This window comes from Myotis daubentonii, chromosome 3 (assembly GCF_963259705.1).
Source record: "Myotis daubentonii chromosome 3, mMyoDau2.1, whole genome shotgun sequence".
Classification (NCBI taxonomy): Eukaryota; Metazoa; Chordata; class Mammalia; order Chiroptera; family Vespertilionidae; genus Myotis; species Myotis daubentonii.
Genome location: NC_081842.1, coordinates 151,431,315 through 151,451,026, shown reverse-complemented (window position 1 = coordinate 151,451,026; position 19,712 = coordinate 151,431,315). Strand labels below are relative to the sequence as shown.

The window sequence follows — 19,712 nt, the reverse complement described above, 5'->3', positions numbered from 1 at the left end:
TTCCCCATCTCAGAGAACGGGCACTCCATTCTTCCTGGTAATCAGACCAAATGCCTTGAAGTAATCTTTCACTCCACTTATCCTTCCATCCAACCTGGCAGCCTGGCAGTTCTACCTTCAAAATACTGTTATTAGCTAGCATTTAACCACTTCTCACCATCAAATGCCAATTCCCCTAGTCCAAACCATCATAAGGCCTCCCTTCAATGACCACAGAGGTCTGTGTCCCCCCCACCGCCCCTTCAGTCTACTCTCAGCACAGCAGCCAGAGTAACCCTAACACAACTTTAATCATGTCTCCTCTGCTCAAAACCCTCCAATAAGAGGATGACCACAATCAAATTCTCTCTGGTGGTTCCCAAAGCCCCATAGTCATGGACTTCAGTCATGTGGGACTTCTTGCTATTCCTCAAAACAGCAAGTCCTCTCCAACTTCAGGGCCTCCGTCCAAAATGCTCTTCTTCCACCATCTTACCTCTTTCAGGCCTTGTCTCACCTACCTCCTCTTCAGCAAGAATTTCTTGGCCAGTGTACTTTATTTTTTTTTATATTTTTATTGATTTCAGAGAGGAAGGGAGAGAGAGAGAGAGAGAGAAACATCGATGAGAGAGAGAATCATTGATCAGCTGCCTCCTGCACACCCCCTACTGGGGATCAAGCCCACAACCTGGGCATGTGCCCTGACCGAGAATCTGTGACCTTCTGGTTCATAGGTCAACGCTCAACCACTGAGCCATGCCGTCTGGGTGGCCAGTGTATTTTAAATTTGTCATTGCCCTACCCACATACTCCCTTCCCCTGCTTTATTTTTCTCCATAATCTTGATCACCACTGAACGCCACTGAACATATTATGCCTCCTACTCATCTGTTTTATTTATTTCCCTAAAATAGGATATAAACCAGCCGTGGGCAAACTACGGCCCGCGGGCCGAATCCGGCCCGTTTGAAATGAATAAAACTAAAAAAAAAAAGACCGTACCCTTTTATGTAATGATGTTTACTTTGAATTTATATTAGTTCACACAAACACTCCATCCATGCTTTTGTTCCGGCCCTCCGGTCCAGTTTAAGAACCCATTGTGGCCCTCGAGTCAAAAAGTTTGCCCACCCCTGATCTAAACTCCACAAAGGTGAAGATCCTATATTAATCACTGCTATTATCTCAGTTTTTAGAACAGGGCCTGCCACAAAATAGATGTCCAATGAATGGTGTTAAAGATTCAATAAAGTTTTCAGATGGGGATAATGAGGCACAGAGAAGCTCAGTTTTAAGCCAAGGTCACTGGACTAGGAAATACAAGGGTCAGGATTAGAACTCAGCCTGTGTTCATTTCCCTCCCTCCGTTGCTTCAGGAGATAAGAGGGGCTCCTTATCCAACCATGGGAGCTGGCCGGCTGGGCTGTGCTGTGGGGGAAGCACACCCAGGTTCAGGTGTAAGTCCTGCTAGAGGTCCTGAGCTGACACAGAAACCGCTCTTTTGGCGGCATCGAGGACAGTCTCCGAGATTACGGAAAGTAATTTGAAGGCACATGATGACGCTTGCCAGTTTTAAGACTGGCTTTAACTATTTTTCTTGCAGCTGTAGCTTTCTGGGATAATGAATGTACCACATGTCTGTATCTCCAGGTTCCCATACAAATTAGGAAACTAAAACTGCTGGATGATGAAAACAGATTTCTGCTTGTTTCCATGGGAAGTCAACTGCCATGAAACCTCAGGCGATGGGCGAGGGGGGGGGGGGGGAGGAGGGGGCGCGTTCGGCTCGAGGTGTTCTCTGGCAAGCGGAGGCACTCTGCTGCCCAGGCTCCTGCCCACACCTGTTCAAAATGTCAGGGTGCCCACCCTGCTGGTGGCCAAGAAACACTGCAAAGGTCAGCATGTCTTATCCAGCTCTTTTCAGTGTCCACCCCCAGGGGTCTGGGCTCCATATCGCGGGCCCTGGGAGGTTAGGTGTGAGGAAAAGCCCCTTACTAATGACAAATAGACACTTAGTAATGTGGGGCTCAGCCTCACCCAGCATGCTTTCAGCACATTCTGAAACTTCTAGGCGATCTCCTGGTGGACAGAGAGATGCACAACAAAGGACTCCTGCTGGAAGAGTCTCTGCAGGCTACCAAAAACTAGACAGAGTTCATTCAGGGGAGTGAGGGATCGTTCTGTAAACACAGCCAAACGTGCCCTGGGCAGCTGCCCTGAGGATGTCTCCAGGAGGCTGTGATGATTACTTATTCCCACTTGCCTCATAATTAGCACCAATTTGCCTAACAGAGGGAATGCCAAGGGAAAAGGCTACAAAAAGATGTCCGGGTTGCCTTGCCAGTGGCAATCTCTGACTTGTCTTGGGAAATGGGTTCAGTAGCTTACTCTACCCTAAATTGAGGGTTGATTAACACAGGCCACCCAAAAAAATTAAGGGGGAAAGAGAACTTTTCTCTGCTTTCTGAACCCAGACCATGATTGGGGCCTGCCAGGGCGAGGCCCAAACCTAGACATGCAGCAGTAAAGTTGAGCGTAGACTTTCAATTTGGAATGAGATGACCCTCAATGCTAATGCTTGTTCTCTAACTTACTAGCTTTGAGGCCTCAGGGAACTCAGAGCCATGGTTTGAGTGTCTGCTGGGTACAAAGACAACCTCCTCCTGAGGAAGGTAATGAGGATGAAATAAGCTAACAAGTTAAAGCTCTCATACCAAGCCTGGTGGACAGTAAGTACTCAGATCCTTGTGGACTCCTTTTCTTACTCTCTGTTGCTATGTTTTACTGACAAAATTGGAAAATAGACAGGTTGGGGAGCATAACCAGTATTACCAGCACTAGTAGCTCAGTTCTTCTCAGAGTTGCTACCAAGGATGCAGACAGTGCACACAACATACCCATTTACTTGTAATTCTTTAGTTAGAATTAGTTGCCTTGCTTAGGTGGAATGTTTTTCAAAGAAACTAAGTGGAGAAGGACACATATTTTCTTTTGCCAAAATAAACTATTGGTAGAGCCTTCTGGAATTAAGACCATGGGTCACAATGCATTCCAAATGCCTTGCCTGGGCTAGTCAAAATATTTTGACTTCTCTTGTCTTCAAATGACACACAGGCATGATTCTTTAGCATGAGGCCATCATGATAGGTTACATGTAAGCCAAATTAGAGGAAGTGATATTATCATTTTACTAAAGGCCCAGTACATGAACTTTGTGCACAGGTAAGGTCCCTAGTGGCTGCTGGCTGGGGCCTCCCTTCCCCCAGCTGCCCACCCCCTGGTGGTCAGAGCACATGTAACTCCCGGTTGGTCAAACTCCCACCCATGGGGACAATTTGGATATTAGCCTTTTATTATGTAGGATGGTGCTGGGGAGACTTAAAGTAAATCAGTCTATTACAGTTATAATATATGAAATCATGCTTTTGTGACTTGATCTATATCTGTAGATTCCAGTAATAATTACTCAGTATGTGTCTGCTCTGTTTTTACCCCAGCCGAATTCTGACACTATCTCGGGTTGGGGCAGACTCCACAGGTTAAGGGCAAAGAGCTCCACAGGACCATCCCGCTTCAGATGCTAGCCACACATCTTGGGAGGCCACTCACATTTCTGGCCAACTGGCCACAAATTTGAAGATTCCACGGTGCCCTCAGATTTAATAATTTACTAGAATGACTCACAGAGCTCAAGAAAATGCTATACTTGTGATCATGGCTTTATTATAAATGATGCCATTCACGAGCAGCCAAATGGGATACCTAGGGCCAGGTCTAAAAGGGAGCACAGAGCTTCTGCACCCTCTCCCAGTGGCGTCAGGGCATATTACACAATGCCCACGTTTACGAGTTCACCAACCAAGAAGCTCCACTGAGCCTCAGTATCCAGAGTTTTTATTGGTGTTTCATTACACAGGCATGGTTGATTAAATCGTTGGCCACATGATTGAACTCAATCTCCAGCCCCCCAACCCTTCTTCCTCACAGTCAGGTTGACCCAAAGTTCCAACACTCTACTCACGGGTTTGGTCTTTCTGATGTCCAGATCCCCTCCTGAAGTTATCAAGAGGTCCACTTGAGTCACCTCATTAACTTAACAAAGACACCGCCATCTGTCGGAAAATTCCAGAAATCAGGACAAAGATATTTTTTACTACACCATGGTCTCCTATTATTTAAAAATCATCAGGGATTTTAACTTTAAGCTTTATCCTTTGGGCAGGGAATGAGGGTGTCACTTAAAGCAAGCTGAAATGATCATTTATTGAGCAGCTGCTGTGGGCCAGTCATTTATAATGTATGTGCTGACAGCAGTACTTTTGGGGGATAAATTAGAGAGTTGTCTGGAGGAAGGGTGGTCTGGATGAAGCTAAGCCAGGGGAAGATTGGGAAGAAGCAGTAAAACTATGTAACCACAAAGTGAGAGCTAAACTAGGGGAGCAGACGTGGAAATGGAAAAGGAGGATTTGAGAGAGATTTTAAAGGAAGAATTCAACTTATTTAAAGTGTTGTGTCAAATACAAAATACTACACAATGGGTCAAGAAGTTAAAACTTCTTGAAGAGTTCAACTACTTTCTAAAAATATCTAAGTGATATTGATAAAGTGGCTCCTCTGTGATTAATAGAACTTGTATTTTAAAAATTAAAAACTCAACTAACATTAAAGTTCTTAATATTTTACCTCTTGAACAAACTTTGGGACTCTTGTCCTGATTGCATGCCATATTCCCATTGGTTCTTCTGAACAAAAAATGTTGGCTCCCCTGTGTTCAAATGGAAGACCTGCTTCTGTTTGAAAATTAATATTGTTTTTTGTTTTGTTTTTGTACCTTTCAAATAGCCTTTTGAAATTTGTTCACTTTTGAGCACAAGTTCCTTTCTCCCCTTGTAGATCACAGACTGGTGAAGGGGCTGGCGTGTGTGGAAAGTACCCAATGTAAAAGAGAACTTGTAATACTGCAGTGTTAAAACTGGCTATTTCTTCCTGCAAGCAGATTTCAGTTAATAATAAAAGTAATTTCAGAATTCTCAATGTGTACCCTTTTCTTTATGACAGTAACTTAAACAGAGAACCACTCATATCCATAGAGGTTTTGCAATATGACTGATACTTTAGATAAGGTTTTAAGAAATAATTTAATGGGTTTAAATTTGTTTGGTGGGGGAGATAAAGATTATTTTAATGTATTATGTATATATTAAATTGAAATAGAAATGAAATAGTAAAAAATTATATACATTTTATTCAGGCAATAAGAACTCATTATGTTTACTTAAAATTATTATATATCAAGTTATAAGATATTGATTTTTAAGAAAATTGGCAACTGGCAACCCTTCATGTTTGTCAATATCCTTAAAAAAAGATCTTGAAGAATGGACTCCTCCTTTGACATTATATTAAAATAATTAAATCAACAAATAATTTTTTAACCTTAAGTATGTGAGAAATAAGAAAAAAATGTAAAGTGTTAAGAAGTAGATAGAGCTGAAGATGGCAGTGTAGGTAAACACCAGTACTTGCCACCTCCCACATCAAAATATCAACTAAAATAGAGAACAACCATCATTCAAAAGTGCCTGCAATCTGGCTGAATGGAAGTCCTACAACTACAGAAGTAAAGAACAAAGTACATGGAGATGGTTAGGAGGGCAGAGGCACGAACCGGCTAGTCCAACACCCACATGTGGCGTGTTTTTAACCAGGAGGGATATCTCGGCTGTGGAGGCCTCCCATGAGGAGCAAGAGGTCCAAGCCCCACACTAGACCCCAGCCCAGGGTTCCAGTACTGGGAAGAGAATTCCCTATAACTTCAGGCTGTAAAAACCAGTAGGGATTGTGGCTTAGTGTCACAGAGGCTGCTGGAGACCAGGGAGTTCCTCTTAAAGGGCCAGTGCACGGACTTATCAGACTCAATCCCTCTGGGCTCCAACGCTGGGGCGGCGGCTTGAAAGGAACTTGGGACATTTGGGGAAGAACCGGATTGTCTGGCACTGGGGCAGGAACTTAGGGGCAGCTTTCTCCCAGACAGGGTGCTTGAGGGGGTCATTGTTCCTTTGCTAGGACCTCCCTATTCAAGAGCTGACTGGCAGCTATATCTGAGTTTCCATCAGCCTGGCCCACACTGTTTGCTCCACCCTGATGACTCTCCGAGAGTCACCCAATTTGCAAGTGGGTGTTTGTAGTGGCTTTTCTGTATGAGTCACCCAAGCTGTTTGTAGTGGCTTTTCTGTATGAGTGGCTCAGGCTTCAGACTTTACTAAAATCTCTTAAACAAGTAGCATCTGACATCAGCATGTACCACAGCTACCAAAAAGAGGCCCAAGATCCAGCACCAGCACCAGCCTGCCTTGCTTCACAGCTGGGCCTGCCTGGGCACTTCCAAGCCCAATACAAGTAGCAGACATCTTCAGATCTCTCTGTGGCTCCTTCCAGGTGGCCTTAGGCAGTGGCTAACTTTGCACCTCCTGGGAGGCCCCAGAGCCATTGACCCAGTGGATAGCTTCAGACAATTCCAGATTACAACTTTTCACATCCACAAGTGACACACTCAAGAGACAGACTCAGTGAGCACCAAAGTCCCACTAAAGCAAGTCCTGCTCCATAGGGGTGTCTCCTGCACAGCAGTTCTCCCACGGTAGCCAGTCCTGCCCCACACTGGCCTGGAGGTCAATTCCTCTTAGGGATGCCAACAGCAATCAAGGCTCAACTACAACAAGACTGTGCACACAGTCCAGACGGGGGTGTACCTAGAGTGCCCAGCTCAGGTGACTGGGGAGACTAAGCCATTGGGCCCTACAGGACACCAACTACACAATGGCACTCTACCAATTCTGGGAGACATAGTAGCTCTACTTAATACATAGAAACAAACACAGGGAAGCAGCCAAATTATGGAGACAAAGAAAGATGTCACAAATGAAAGAAATTGAAGCAAGCAAACTACTGGATACAGAGTTCAAAACAATGGATATGAGGTTGTTCAAGGGTCTTAATGAGAGCTTTAAGGGACTTAGACTTTTAAGGGTCTTAGCAAGAATTTCAAAAACATGAAAAGGGACCAGTCAGAAATTAAGCATACACTAACTGAAATAAAGAATCATTTACAGGGATTAAACAGTAGAGTAGAGGATTCTGAGAATCAAATCAATGATTTGGAATATGAGGAAGCAAAAATCACCCAATCAGAAAAAAAAAATCCAAAAATATGAAGATAGTGTAAGGAGGCTCCAGGACAACTTCAAGCATGCCAACATTAACATTATGGGGGTGCCAGAAGAAGAGGAGAGACAGCAAGATGTTGAAAACCTATTTGAAGAAATAATGACAGAAAACTTTCTCTACCTGGTGAAAGAAATAGACTTACAAGTCCAGGAAGCACAGAGAACCCCAAACAAGAGGAACCTAAAGAGGCCCACACCAAGACAAATCATAATTAAAATGCCAAGGATTAAAAACAAAGAGAGAATCTTAAAAGCAACAAGAGAAAAGCAGTTAGTTACCTACAAGGGAGCACCCATACAACTGTCAGCTGATTTCTCAACAGAAACTTTGCAGGCCAGAAGGGAGTGGCAAGAAATAGTCAAAGTGATGAATAGCAAGGACCTACAACCAAGATTACTCTACCCAGCAAAGCTATCATTTAGAATTGAAGGTCAGATAAAGAGCTTCACATACAAGAAAAAGCTAAAGGAGTTCATCACCACCAAACCAGTATTACATGAAATGTTGAAGAGTATTCTTTAAGAAGAGGAAGAAAATGAAGAAGAAAAAATATGAACAATAAAATGGCAATAAATCCTTATCTATTAACAATTGAATCTACAAGACAAGATCCAATGAACAAAAGAAACTGGTAAATAAAATAGAATCAGAGGCATGGAAAAATGGAACAAACTGATGAATCTCAGAGGGAAGGGGCGAGGAGAAGAGATTAACCAAAGATCTTATATGCATTACCTATGGACAGAGACAATAGGATGGTGAAGGACTGGGGTGGGGCAGGAACAGGGTGAAGGAGAGCTATGGGGGGGAAATGGGTGGCATCTGTAATACTCTCAACAATAAAGATTTTTTAAAAAATAAATGAGATAAATGAAAATAAGATACAAGTAGCTATTTAATATTAATTAAAATTTTTTGCATGTTTATAATGTTATCAGTCACTGTACTAAGGTACATGTATTAAAAGATATAATTCTCAAGACCTATAAAGTAGGTACTATAATTTTCTCATTTACCTGTGGAGAAACTGAGGCTCATAGAGGTTAAGTAACTTATGTAAGTTCTCACAGTTACAGAAGATAAAAAGATGACTAATTACTGTAGGAGTTTACAGTAATGAAAGTATCAGAAAAGTTTCATGGAGATAGGCTTTGAATGGGACATTTAAAGACTGAAGCAAGTTAGAGGAGAGTGGAGAGATGAGAAAAGAGAAGTAAGGGAAATTGGACGGTGGCATGAAGTATGCACAAAATTAAGGAGGTAGGAAAGAGCAACAAGCCACCAAAGGCAGGTGCAAATTTGGTTAGAGTGTCCCCTCAGTAAACAAGTCCAACATTTAGAAAAGTGAGGGGGGAAAAAACCAACAAAAACGTTGGGTACATAGGCATTCAGTTATCATATAAATTATAAAAACATGCAATAAGGTTAAAATCCAGATAAATGCAAATCCTTTTAGCTAGGAAATTACGATATTCTATGCAGCTACTTGAGGTCTCATGAAGAGTAGGGGATGGATTCATACTTGCTTCTCTTAAACCTCTAGATTCACTCTAGATTTGAGATGCGGAGAGGCAAAACGTCCCACTCAATATGTTCCTGGGTTCTTCAAGGCCTTGACAGGAAGAGAAAAAAATACTCACCAATCTCCACAAAAGTTCCTCAGCAAAGACCATGCCCATCCCTTCATTTTCTTGCGAATGTTGACAGCAGATGTAGAAGTGCATCCTGCCCTTGCATCCGAAACTTGTCCCATCCATTTGTCGTCAGTGGCCAGAACACTGAACTGATCTAGCATTACATAGTTTTACATGAAACCTTCCTATCACTAGTTTTCAGAAATCATTTTGGAGTTTCAGAGGCTGGGCAGCAATCTACAAATTCTGTATATTAAATTATTTCCTCATCATTCTAAGTAATAGTCAAGCCAAGATTTTAAAGTTCCTTTCCCTTGAAAGCCCTCAGATTGGCTTGGATAAGCTGCCAGTCTGATCAGAGGAAAAGCATTGTGATGTGATTGTTCGTCTAGACAGGTCACAATGTGGCCATCTGGGGACTGGCAATTGTGGGTGATTTGGAGAACTGGTAATAATACCACTCCTGAGCATGAAAACTTAAAGCTTGTCCAGGGAAAGAACTGATAACATTAAACATATTGTTGCTTTTTCCTCCTTCTCTGGATACAGACTTAAAGATAAATACCAAGCATCATTATTTATTTTAGACTAGAGGCCCGGTGCATGAAATTCGTGCACTGGAGGGTAGGGTCCCTCAGCCCAGCCTGTGCTCTCTCACAGTCCGGGGTCCCTTGGGGGATGTATGCCTGCTGGCTTGGGCCTGTAAGCTGGCAGTCAGACATTCCTCTCACAGTCTAGGGCTCTCGAAGTCCAGGACCCCTTTCTCCTTACTGCCCACCTGCAGTGGAGGTGGGAGAGGCTCCTGCCACCACTGCTTTGCTTGCCAGCTGTGAGCCCAGCTTCTGGCTGAGCGGCACTCTCCCTGTGGGAGTGCACTGACCAACAGGGGGCAGCTCCTGCGTTGAGTGTCTGCCCCCTGGTGCTCAGTGCGCATCATAGTGACTGGTTATTCCGTTGGTCATTCCACCTTTTAGTCGATTTGCATATTAGGGTTTTATTATATAGGACTAGGGGCCCGGTGCACGAAATTCGTGCACTGGGTGTGTGTGTGTGTGTGTTTCGGGGGGAGTGTCCCTCAGCCCAGCCTGCCCCCTCTCACATACTGGGAGCCCTCAGGTGTTGACCCCCATCACCCTCCAATCGCAGGATCGGCCCCTTGCCCAGGCCTGACGCCTCTGACAGAGGCGTCAGGCCTGGACAGGGGACCTTCATTTCCCCCCATCACTGGTTCTGCCCCCAGCCCAGGCCTGATGCCTCGGCCAGAGGCGTAGACCCCCATCACCCTCCGATTGCCTGATCGGCCCCTTGCCCAGGCCTGATGCCTCTGCCAGAGGTGTCAGGCTTGGACAGGGGCCCCCCATCTCCCCCTGATCACTGGCTCTGGCCCCCACCCAGGCCTGAGGCCTCTGGCCCAGGAATCATGCCTGGGCAGGGGACCCCCATCTCCCTCTGATCGCTGGCTCCACCCCCCGCCCAAGCCTGATGCCTCTGACCCAGGCTTCAGGCCTGGGCAAGGGGACCATCATATCCCCCCAATCCCCGGCTCTGCCCCCCACCCAGGCCTGATGCCTCGGCCAGAGGAGTTGACCCTCATCACCCTCCGATCACCAATCACCGGATCGGCCCCTTGACCAGGCCTGAGGCCTCCGGCAGAGGTGTCAGTCCTGGGCAGGGGACCCCCAGCTCCCCGCAGTTGCAGGCTCCACCCCTGCCCAGGCCTAACGCCTCTGGCTGAGGTGTCCGGCTCAGGCAGCGGGAACCCACAGCTGCAGCGGCCCCGTGATCGTGGGCTTCGCTTTAGGCCCAGGCAAGGGACCCCTAGCTCCTGGGACTGCCAGCTTCGACCGTGCCCAGCTCCCATCGCTGGCTCCACCCCTACTTCCTGCTATCACTGGCCAGGGCGGCAAAGGCACCTGATTCTCCGATCATGGCTGGGGGGCAGGGCAAAGGCGGCCCCAGGGCCGCCTTTGCCCTGCCCCCCAGGTCTTAGCTCCCCCCTGGGTTTCCGATCACTGTCAGTGGCAGGGAGCTTCTTCCTGCTTTCCCTTTCGCCTCCCTGCATTGTGCCTACATATGCAAATTAGCCGCCATCTTGTTGGCAGTTAACTGCCAATCTTAGTTGGCAGTTAATTTGCATATAGCCCTGATTAGCCAATGAAAAGGGTATCGTCGTACGCCAATTACCATTTTTCTCTTTTATTAGATAGGATTAGTTAATAATTTTTCAAGTGCATTTTATGTTAGAAATTTGAGATACATCAAAACCTTCTGTGGATAATGAACAACATAAACTGATGAACAAAAATAGATCCAGAGACATAGAAGCATCGAACAGACCATCAAACCTCAGAGGGAAGGCGGGGAATGGGGGATGGAGGGGTGGAGGGGAGACAGATCAACCAAAGGACTAGTATGCATGTATATAAGCATAACCCACGGACACAAGCAGTAGGGGGGTGAGGGCATGTGCTGGGGATGGGAGTGGCTGGGGAGAGGCCAACGGGGGGGAAAGGAGACATATGTAATACTTTAAACAATAAAGTATTAAAACTGTTCCAAAAATAAAGTCTATTTATAAAACAAAAACAAAAACCCTTATGTGGAATATTTCAAGGTGGAAATTTGATTACAGTGTCCTTAATTGGAGTGTCTCACTACTCAAAACGAGCTGCGCAATATTCACCTTCTCAGTCAACATGAGTTGATGATCAACATAATTCATACTTAACGGTCCTGAAATAGATTCCTTATAAGGAAATGAAGAACAGAACATTATATCTTAGAAGATAATAGTCTAGAGATAAAATTCCAAAGAAGCAAGAAAATTGAAGTTTATTTCTCTTAAACATTCCAGGGGGGAGATATCACTCACATTTTCTAGCAGTTTAAAAAATTCTGATGTTATAAGGCAGACAGATAGTGGTAAGTGGGCTGTGGAACCAGATCGCCTGCATTCCATTCCTGGCTCTGCCACTTACTAGCAGCATGACCTTGGGGAAGTCACATGACCATCCTGTGCCTCAAGCTCCCCACCTGTGAAATGGAGACAGTGATTTGCTTACTTCATAGGGCTGTTACAAAGGTTTAATGAAATAATACAAGTAAAATGCTTTCAACCACGCCTTGCATAGAGTACTCAACAAATGTTAATTGACTACCCTATTGTGACTGTCGCAAGTTAGCAGCCTACCTCTTCAAATCTCCAGACCAGATTGCTCCCAACCTGCTTACTGCTATATTCTAAAGTCCCTGAAAACCTTTCAAGCAGAAAATGTCTGTTTCAAAGCAATTGATCCATAGCATAATTACAGAAAGCATAATTCTGAGTTTGGGGTGAGCCCATGAAATCTGTTAATATGAAATGACATCATATCAGATGTAAATAGACTGCTGTCAGGAGCATTTTACAAGCCGGAGAATATTGTTGACATTTGAGAAATCTGGATGTTTTCATTCTTCTAAATGTAACCACAGTTGTTTTCATTTTGTGGTAAAATGATTCTCCCTTTGGTCACATGAAGCAATTTATCTTATCTGAACTCTAGTCTTTTCCTCTTTCTACATTGTTTTTGGAAGCAATCAGTATAATTAACTCAGAAGTACTTCCCCCACTCCCACATACCCATTCTTTACTGTAAGATGTTACTTCATTTCCATTGAGGATTAATGATTAAATTCCTTTGGGGAAAAAAGGATAATTGTATAATATAGGGTGTCCCAAAATACACACAAGAAGTAATTTTGATAGAAAACACAGGTTTATAATTAAAAATTGTAAATTTTTTATTGATTCATAAAGTATACAGTATAGGGTTATGTATGTAATAGCACATTGGGTAAATGGCCTCCACAACTTTGCTGGCACATACGCAAAGCCGTGGTCTTCATTGGTCTTCATTGTTCCTGTTTCTGGGCCATAATTGGTACTTGGTAATGCTTATCAAATTGAAGGGATTGAAATCAAAGGGCAATGGATGTTAGAATCTGATTCAATAAACCAAGTAAAATTAGGCTTTTATTTGTTGTTGTTGTTGTTAATGCTCACGCAAAATTCAAATCTTGTGTGAATTTTGGGACACCCTATATTTTGTAATCATTTTTTAAAATATGTTTTTATTGATTTTAGAGAGGGGAAAGGAGAGGAAGATAGAAACATCAATGATAAGAGAGAATCATTTATTGGCTGCATCCTGCGCACACCCCACCCCCATTGGGGACTGAGCCGAAACCTGAGCATGTGCCCTGACTGGGAATCGAACCTTGACCTCTTGGTTCATGGGTCAATGCTCAACCACTGAGCCACACTTGCTGGGCTATTTTGTAACCATTTTAATGAAATGCTATCATGCTGGATAGAAATTCATAGTGCCTTTCTTTGATATTCCATAATCAAAGTGCATCACTAAGACTACGCCTCTATTAAATAAATGTTCCTCAGAAACAGGGGTGGGTGGCTATAAGCGCTTCAACAAGCCCAGAGGAGCATTTGTAGGAGGGAATACTCACAGGACCAGGAATGATCCAGGGAGGGAGAACACCTGAAGACATAAAGTTATCCCACCAACGTTCAATTCACAGGGAGGAAAAGGCAAGTTATTATCAAGAACTGTGAAAGGTCTAAGACTTTATTCCTTGCAAGCTATAAGACTAGCCTGTTACAGTTCCTTGGATGCTAGCAGAAGGCATAAAACCCCTGAATCAGAGACAAAAGAAAGTGTATTACTCACAGCAGTAGCAGTAGCCAGAGTATCAGCATTTTTTGTGTCAGTTCTCGGAGCCCCAACACAGTAGCAGTAGTTGTGTTATAGAAGAGGGACCATGAGCTTAGGGAATGTGACCTTTTTATGAGTGTAAGTATGCTGTGCTTTGTCCTGGAGAGAAACATTATTATACTGGACAGCAAATATGCTTGCCCTTGGCTCACAAGACCTGTAGTGCCTTGCTCACTGTGTGTGAGAAATAAGATGTGCAGAAATACTAGACCTGTGGAGTAGTGTCTCCCGACAGCCACTAATAAATAAACTATGCTATGCCAGCCCTTTGAGTGCTAAGGTATGTTTGTCTTATATTAGTTTTAACTATTTCTAAAAGGATGACAAAGAACCTAGAGGCTAATAAGAATATGTAAATGCAATGGAATATTCTTTAGTGTAAAAAAAATAGTGCTACACTAATACAGTGAGAATGGATGCTATTGTCCTATTAAAAATGACAGGCACTCCATTATGACCAATGTGTGTAAGGAAAATAGCTGCATAAAACATCTTCCAAGAGGGCTTATCTTAGGACATATTCATTAAATGAGTTAATAGGGCATATCATTTCCTTCTCTTTACAAAAAGTATCTTAGGAAAGTTTTGTGGTTTTTAACTCTAGAATAACAATTCAGGCATTCTATTCTGAGTTCTATCACCAAATGAGGTTAGAAAAATGCTACGTTCAACAAAGTGAACATGTACTTTTAAATATATATATATATATATATATATATATATATATACATATATATATATATATATATATATATATATATATATATATATATATTTCTTTATTGATTTCAGAGAGGAAGGAAGAGAGAGAGATAGAACCATCAATGCTGAGAATCATTGACCAGCTGCCTCCTGCACGCCCTCTACTGGGGATCGAGCCCGCAACTCGAGCTTGTGCCCTTGGCCAGAATCAAACCTGGGACCCTTCAGTCTGAAGGCCGACTCTCGATTCACTGGCCAGGCGTGAACAAGTATTTTTAACGCAGGACTTCTCAGAGCACTAAGCGTGTTAATATGCACTGTGGATCTCTAAGAGGGTATAGCATTCCCCAAATGGATTTGACCACAGGACCCCTACTTTTCAGGGTTTCAAAAGGTAGAGTTCTACGGAAAGCTGCTTGGAAATGTCTCAGTGGAGGAATGGCTCCATCTCCCTGGCAACGGAAGGCGGAAGACCAAGGTGCTTTGGGAAGATGTTGCCTGACTAGTCTGCCCTCCGTTAGACAGAGTTCCCATAGATAGCAGGAATGGGTGCCTTCCTGCTTCTTTGATTACATGTAGGTGAATATATCCATTACTGATTGAAATCTAGGAAAGATCAATATGGATCATTTTCAGATTGATGTGGAAAGTCTTGGCACTGAACGAGTCCTAAGAAATCGCCCATTTAAACCCCTTCATTTCAGATAAGGAGACTGAGGATCCAAAGATCTTAAGAGACTTGTCCTAAGTTCCAACGTTAGCCAATGGCAGAGCCACACCTGGAATCCAGGTCTCATTAATCCCAGTTTATGATCTTTTCACAAATAGCAATAAAAGTGACCATTACTGATCATTGTCATCGATACTGAGAAGGCAAACCAGGCCTTCTTCTTGGTTGCCCCCTCCCCTCCCCCAGAGGTAAACAATGTGAGTAAATTTAGGAAATTAATAAATGAACTCCAAAAGGGCTCCAGAAAATGCATCTTGTGTCACTATGGGGTGGTATCTTTACGAAGAGAACCTCTAGGCATGGTGATAGCATTTTCTAAGTATACAAAGCACCGTCCATGATACTTTTCCAAAGTGAGTCATGTGAGTAACAATAGCATCTTCAATTTCACTACTATGATAAGGTTTCTTGAGCCATCGTCGACCTGTATGCCTCAGAAAAAGAGAAGTTTCTTAGTCAAAAGAAAACGACAATTCCTTAGAGTTGAAATTATGTGCTTTGTCAGGGCTGATGTCACTGAAATTTGAAGCGAGTCAATGTTAAAGTGGATCTGAAATGTTCTATGATACATTATGCACAATATGATATGGTGTTAAGAAGTGGCTGGAAATTTTGAGTCCTGTGAAAAATGAGTCACCTTCTTTGGGAGATGTATTTTAATTTATTTTTTTAAATAAATAAGCAAGTTCTAAGTCCCTTAAGAGTATTTCATTATCATCAGAATAATTCAGTTCATGGCTAGAGCCAGTCATTTGTAGATTTAATTAATGAGTTTAATAATACATGAAAGTTCTTAATTCAGTAACTGTGCATGCTTAATGGCAGCAAGGAAATATTATTTAGTAATACAGTGATAGCAGTGGCATTTGCTGAGAATGTCAAGCTCATTTTTTTATTTCAAACTTATACTGCATATATCTATAATGTGACTATTTATCATTAGACCATATAAACAATAATTCTAAGAACAAAGCTTTCTGCCTGGTATACTTCATGTTGCCTAAAGTCAGAGCCACAGACAGGAAATGATCTTTCATTAAGAAGTTTGTTTTTAGTCATAAAATGCTTTTCAGGTAAAGCTGAGCTGTCAAATCACCTTATGAAGGCACACTGAAGGTGTGACCACTCTATTGGGAAAAGTATGAATGAATGCAATTTGAAAAACTACTGAAAAAAATCATGCACCTTACTGAATATACTTGATGGATTCGATTTAAAAATAAATATACCTTTGCCATGTGATTGAGTAGTAGTTAAGCATGAGAACTCTAAAATTAGAGTTACCTGGGTCCAAATTCTAACTCTTTCACTCATTGGCCACATGACCTTTGGATAGATACTTGATTAGTATGTGCCTCGGTTTTCTCCTCTGTCGATAGGAGAGAATAGCACTGCCTATGGTGATTAAACAATATATATACAGCTAGAACATACTTAGCACACATGTGTACCTAATAAGTGCTTACTCATTATTATTATTATTTCCAAAGAATATCTCACAAGTTAGTGGGACCAACTACTTCTAGTGTGTGTGTGTGTGTGTGTGTGTGTGTGTGTGTGTGTGTGTGTGTGTGTTGCAGGGGGAGGAGGGAGAGTATATAATACCAATGTCTGATTTTAGAAGAATTTGACCTAAAGTTTTGTAGTATCCTATTTTTAGGTTCTCAGAATCACACCACCTCTTGGGCAACTGTATCACAGAACATTTTCTAAGGGAGGTTGAATTCTCCTTGCCCTAGCATTTTTGATGGCATAGATTTAAGGATTTCAAAATTATTGCCAACGGTGGTTTTATCTTGCAGCTCTTAATTCAGAAAGTACTGATGGCTGCAACAGTTTTAACAGCAACAATACTTTGTTAGCTCGGATCCTTCCCACAGAGCTCAGAAATGGTCTGGGGAGCAGATGTGCATAGGGTGGACCGAGAATGCTGGTGGTTTGGGTTTAGAATTTACACTTTACTTTCACTATTACTAGGCAGGATCAACTGAAATCAAATGCAAAACACAGCAGGAAGGCGGCGGTCTTAAAGAAGCAGCCCAGCACTGAGAAATCAAGGCTCAAGCAGATACATGTACACACTCATTCATTTTAATATAAACTCTTTATGAGCTAAAGGATTCATGTGGGTTCTAGAGCCTTTCGTCAACACAAGTTATACTGAAATCAGAATCAATGCACTTTAAAACTCATTCTTTCAACATTTAACCAGGCTCTATGCTAGGCGTGGGCACTGAGATGAATAAAAACACAGCAGTAAAGCGAAAGTGTAGCAATAAAGGGCAGCGCACCATGGTAAGTGTCAAAATAGAGGTTCAAGCAAGCGCTGTGGGAGCCCAGGGAAGGGAAATTACACTGGTCTGGAGCCTGCAGAGGCTTCACAGGAAAGGCTACTTTTGAAATATGCCTTCAAGGCATGATACAACCCAACCTGCATTGTAGCTAGCAAACAATGTAATACAATGACCATTTCCACAGGACCCTCTAGAGGGGCTGCAGATATTTTTTCTAGAATCTTAAAAAGTAGGTACCGATGTTCCAATAGACAGACGGAGAACTGGGATTCTAAGGTTAGGAAGCTCAGCGTCACATGCCTAGTGAGTTGCAGACCCAGGATTTGAGCCCAGACCTGTCCGTATTGTTCTAAGTCCCTTACCATTGCCCTGCACTGCCCAGAAAAATCTACTTATTCCCTATTGCCAGCCAGGACATGGCTGACTTGTAACTACGTGGAGTCTAAGTGTGGGAAGTCATTCTGGAAGCCCATCTAGAATGACAAACTTGGGCCTGAAGAGTTTAGTAGTCAGTGGAAGGTCAAGGTGGTGGTGGTGGCTCTATATAGACACCTAGCCCAAGTGCTCTCTCATTTCTCTAAATTTCAATGATATTTCGTTTGAAATGGTTTATGTGATTCATGTGCATGCCAGGTCCCCTCTGCTCTGCTTTGTGAACACCTTGAAGTCAGGGAATAAGCTTGATGCTTTGAGCCTTTCAGGGTCCAGCATCCACAGAAGTTGGCTGATTGATTGGATTCGCCTGGTGCCTCACTGGGGGCTTGATAAGTGTGAATGTTGACTTGAGTTAGGCTGACTGAGGTGAGGTGACTAGACTTAAGGTTTATATGCTACAGTTGTTTTTTTAAAGTGACCTAAGCAGTATTACATAGTGGTTTTCAGACTAGTGCCCCTCAGACTTTAGTGTGCATGTGGATCACTTGACTTCATGTAGAACTATCCAGTTCACCCTATTAGAAAGCAGGCACAGAGTAGACAAAAGTGTTACAATTAAGCATGTGAAGAGGGAAAGTAGGGAGACTCCAGTTGTGGGGTTCATATCCCATTTCCAAACCTTGTTGCTGTTCCCAGCTTCTTTGCTTTCGGGGCACTGAAGAGTAGTAATGAATGGTACATAACAGCTACCTTGGTTGAGTACTTATAGAGTGTGTGGCACTGTTCTTGCTGCTTTAAGTATGTTATCTAATTCTCATAATACCCTATAGTAGTATCTAACTGATGATTAAAAAAAAAAAAAAGGAGCAGTTACTTCTTTACATTGACACAGGAAGAGTAGTATTCCTAGTTCATCTGAGTCCAAAGTCTTGGGTTGAAAGGTTCCTTGTTACTGGGTAGAGATGGAACAATTCAGGGATGCTTAAGCTTGGGGTCTGGGTGCCCATGGTACAAGAAGGATAGAGGTGTGCTTTGGCCGCACTTGCAGGATAAGGCCCACCACACGAGGTCCATGCTCTTAGTGCTTGCTGGACGGAGTTTTTTAATACATTTAAGAGCTGATCCTACCTCAGATAGTACCCATGGCTTGCAAGGTATTCGAAATTTTTAGCAAATTTCTAAACTCAGCCTCTGCCTTTTCCCTAGGAACTCTCCAGGAACTTTCCCACCTGCTATTTAGGAAGAAGGTCCCACCCTAGATTTTTGTCTTGATCTAGGTTCACTCAGGCTGGTGTGGAGCCATCTCCTAGGGGCTAAAAGGATTTAAGGTAGTCTTCTGAGAGGGGAAACCCCAAAACAGTACTGGAATTGTAAACATGTAGGAGTTTCCCAGGTTAGCTGGGGGGAAGCAGATAAAGCCCATGAGAACAATTTTGGACAAATGCCCATTCTGCCTTGGAAATGGAAATGGGGTAAAAGGAGGTGCCTACTTTCTTAAGGTTTGCTATGTAAGAAGAAACCAACCAGTGAAAGACTATTAGTTGTCTATTAATTGTTCTATTCGCATACATCGGTCTTTTCCTGGCTGCTGGGACAGAGCAACTGTTTAATTTGGGGTGCTTGTAGAACAGCGGGTATTGATAAAGCATCCCAGAAGACTATATTACTTAGCAATCTTGTCTGCACATTTTTTCATTGGGCAGATTTTCCGTACAGAAAACAGAGTTTGCGTTTTCATCCTGAAATTGGGTAAGGGAGTGAGGGGCGGGGGGGAGCATGGTGCAGATCAATAAGAAAAAAGCCCTCCCCCCATACTCTCAAACAACAGGTGGTTTTGACCAGACAGGTCAACCCCTTTATGCACCGCATGAAATTGTAGGCGGCGCATTCAGTGCCAGCGTCCCTGGAATCTGCTACTGGGAGATGGGGGAGGTTGGAGGTTGGGGGGGGGGGGAGAGGGGGCTGTCAGCGTCCCGCAACTTGGGGGTTCCTGCGAGAG

General features: G+C 43.1%; 2 long non-coding RNA genes across 2 annotated transcripts; one reads left to right on the top strand and one right to left on the bottom strand.

The window, feature by feature from the left end:
* Positions 1-898: 898 nt before the first annotated feature.
* On the top strand, positions 899-5,009 carry LOC132230831 (uncharacterized). The gene is made up of 2 exons (XR_009451945.1): positions 899-1,874; positions 4,873-5,009. It is a non-coding gene; the product is annotated as an uncharacterized LOC132230831 (long non-coding RNA).
* Positions 5,010-8,721: 3,712 nt separating this feature from the next.
* On the bottom strand, positions 8,722-12,732 carry LOC132230830 (uncharacterized). Its single transcript, XR_009451944.1, has 2 exons — positions 11,713-12,732; positions 8,722-8,818 (listed from the first exon to the last, which is right to left on the bottom strand). It is a non-coding gene; the product is annotated as an uncharacterized LOC132230830 (long non-coding RNA).
* Positions 12,733-19,712: the final 6,980 nt, after the last annotated feature.